Below are 3293 nucleotides of genomic sequence, written 5' to 3' on the forward strand. Positions count from 1 at the left end.
AAACCTGACGCCCTTCTGGTAATGCCATGTCATGCCCGGGTGCTCTCTCTGTGTGGGGGGGTTAGGAGGACCCGGGTGCTCTCTCTGTGTGGAGGAGTTTAGGAGGGGCCCGGGTGCTCCTCTGTGTGGAGTGAGGAAGGGGCCCGGGTGCTCTCTCTGTGGGGTTAGGAGGACCGGTGCTCTCTCTGTGTGGGAGTTAGGAGGGGCCCGGTGCTCTCTCTGTGTGGAGGGGTTAGGAGGGACCCGGGTGCTCTCTCTGTGTGGAGGAGTTAGAGAGGGCCCGGGTGCTTCTCTCTGTGTGGAGGTAGGAGGGCCCGGTGCCTTCTGTGTGGAGGTTTAGGAGGGGCCCGGCGTGCTCTCTCTGTGTGAGGGGTTAGGAGGGGCCCGGTGCCTCTCTCTGTGTGGAGGGGTTAGGAGGGACCCGGGTGCTCTTCTCTGTGTGGAGGGGTTAGGAGGACCGGGGTGCTCTCTCTGTGTGGAGGGGTTAGGAGGACCCGGGTGCTCTCTCTGTGTGGAGTGGTTAGGAGGGACCCGGGTGCTCTCTCTGTGGAGGGGTTAGGAGGGACCCGGGTGCTCTCTCTTGTGGAGGAGTTAGCGAGGGACCCGGTGGTGTGGGGTGGGAACGGGGGGGGGGCAGGAGGGTGGTTGTCATATACTGGCAGTGTAGAGTGGGTAACGGAAGTTTGGGTGGCAAGGCAGGGGGTAGGGAGGCGAAAGGAGGTGGAGGAGGAGAGGGCAGGCAGGACGGCAGGAAGAACAGCTGGTCTTTCATTGACAGACTTTCAATGCTGACAGTTTAACATTTCACAGCAAAGAGAAGGGGAGGGAGGGAGACTACAGCAGGGGCCAACTGTAGATTAGAAAAGAAAACGTTTTTTTTTAAAGCTCTATTGAGGAACATAGGAGTGAGAGACAGAGTGACACCACGTGGGCCAATGGACACATTCCATCCTGTATGAATCATAGACACTGAGGGGGCTGTTGTTGTTGTCGTCGTTCCTGTTGTGCCGACAGGTTGGTTTGCCGGCCAGCACTATTGTCTATCCAGTCACATTGATGGAGTCTTTCGGAGGAAACCTACTGAAGCCAGCGTCCTACTGAACCCGCGTGTAAAGTTCATCACAACTCCCCCATTTCATCTGCCTAATAAACTCATTCATGTTTTTCCTTTTCCACAACATGTCATCGCGTGACTCCACGTTACCTCGACATGATGGTTACTGTATCAATATTTGCGCATTAAAAGCGTTTCCATCACAATTGTCGCATAATCTATTTCTCACCGGCAACAAAATGATCCATCCGTGTGTTTTCTTTTGTAGACATAAGGACATTTTTTAAACAAATTTGCTGTTTCATCAAGCCATATTGAGTTTATATATTCAATACGGGGGGAGAGACACAGAAGACATAGAGAGAGACATAGAGAGAGAGAGACAGAGAGAGACATAGAGAGAGAGACAGAGAGAAAAGAGAGAGAGACAGAGATTTAGTAGCTAAGATGTTGCCGATTGCTGCGTTCCACCAGGACCCCCCCCCCCCCCCCCCCCCACTCCCTCCCTGCTGTATGTATGGTCTGAACGGTGTGTCCAGTATTTCCCCACACCCCTGCTGCAGTGCACCAGTCTCACCACTCTGCTCCGCCTGCTTCCCCCACCTTACCCCCGCAGCCCGCTTCAGGCCCAGCGAGAAATGACCTCACCATGTATGGGTTCAGCATGCACACACACACGCACACACACAGAGGCACATGCACACACACACACCACACCACCAACATCCCCCCATGGACACCGGCTCTCACAATGCTGTCATGCAACTGCCAGCATGGGGCATAGCCACAGTGCAGCGCTGCAGGCCTCATCCACTCCAACTGAAACACTTCAACACAGCTCATTCACACACTAACAAAGACCCACCAAACAAAACGGAAACACAACAAAACGCTCTGGATGATCTCATGTTTCCATCTTTAAACTGCATCTCCTCTCTCTCTCTCTCTCCTCTACAGTAGCTTTGTCACTCAGTCTCCTCTCCTCTCCTCTCCTCTCCTCTCCTCTCCTCTCCTCTCCTCTCCTGTAACTGTGTCAGTCTCCTCTCCTCTCCTCTCCTCTCCTCTCCTCTCCTGTAGCTGTGTCACTCAGTCTGTCTCCTCTCGCTGTTTGGCAGAATAAAAAGGCCTCTGTGATCAAAGGGATCCCGACTGGTTCCAACTGAAAAATGCACTTCTCATCACTGTTTGTTTACGCCGCAAATACATGACCATATCAGATAACAGATGTAAAGATAGAAAGGGGTAAAGAAGGGGGTATAATGATGCAGAGTGGAGTGCAGGTTATACCGACTGAGTTATACCGGCTGAGTTATACCGGCTGAGTTACACCGGCTGAGTTACACCGACTGAGTAACACCGACTGAGTTATACTGGCTGTTACACCGACTGAGTTACACCGACTGAGTTACACCGACTGAGTTACACCGACTGAGTTATACCGACTGAGTTATACCGACTGAGTTACACCGACTGAGTTACACCGACTGAGTTACACCGACTGAGTTACACCGACTGAGTTATACCGACTGAGTAACACCGACTAAGTTATACTGGCTGACTGAGTTACACGACTGAGTAACACCGACTAAGTATACTGGCTGACTGAGTAACACCAACTAAGTATACTGGCTGACTGAGTTACACGACTAAGTTATACTGGCTGACTGAGCTACACTGACTGAGTAACCACCGACTGAGTAACACCGACTAAGTTATACTGGCTGACTGAGTTACATCGACTGAGTAACACCGACTAAGTATACTGGCTGACTGAGTAACACCAACTAAGTATACTGGCTGACTGAGTTACACCGACTAAGTTATACTGGCTGACTGAGCTACACTGACTGAGTAACACCGACTGAGTTACACCGACTAAGTTATACTGGCTGACTGAGCTACTGGATACAATACATCACTACAGGATACAATACATCTCTACAGGATACAATACATCACTACAGGATACAATACATACTACAGGATACAATACATCACTACAGGATACAATACATCACTTACAGGATACAATACATCACTACAGGCATACAAATACATCACTACAGGATACAATACATCACTACAGGTACAATACATCACTACAGATACAATACATCACTACAGGATACAATAACATCACTACAGGAATACATACATCACTCACAGGATACAATACATCACTACAGGATACAATACATCACTACAGGACTTATCCATAAATAGTACGTTAATCTCATAG

Source organism: Salvelinus sp. IW2-2015, linkage group LG23, assembly GCF_002910315.2.
Source record: "Salvelinus sp. IW2-2015 linkage group LG23, ASM291031v2, whole genome shotgun sequence".
NCBI lineage: Eukaryota > Metazoa > Chordata > Actinopteri > Salmoniformes > Salmonidae > Salvelinus > Salvelinus sp. IW2-2015.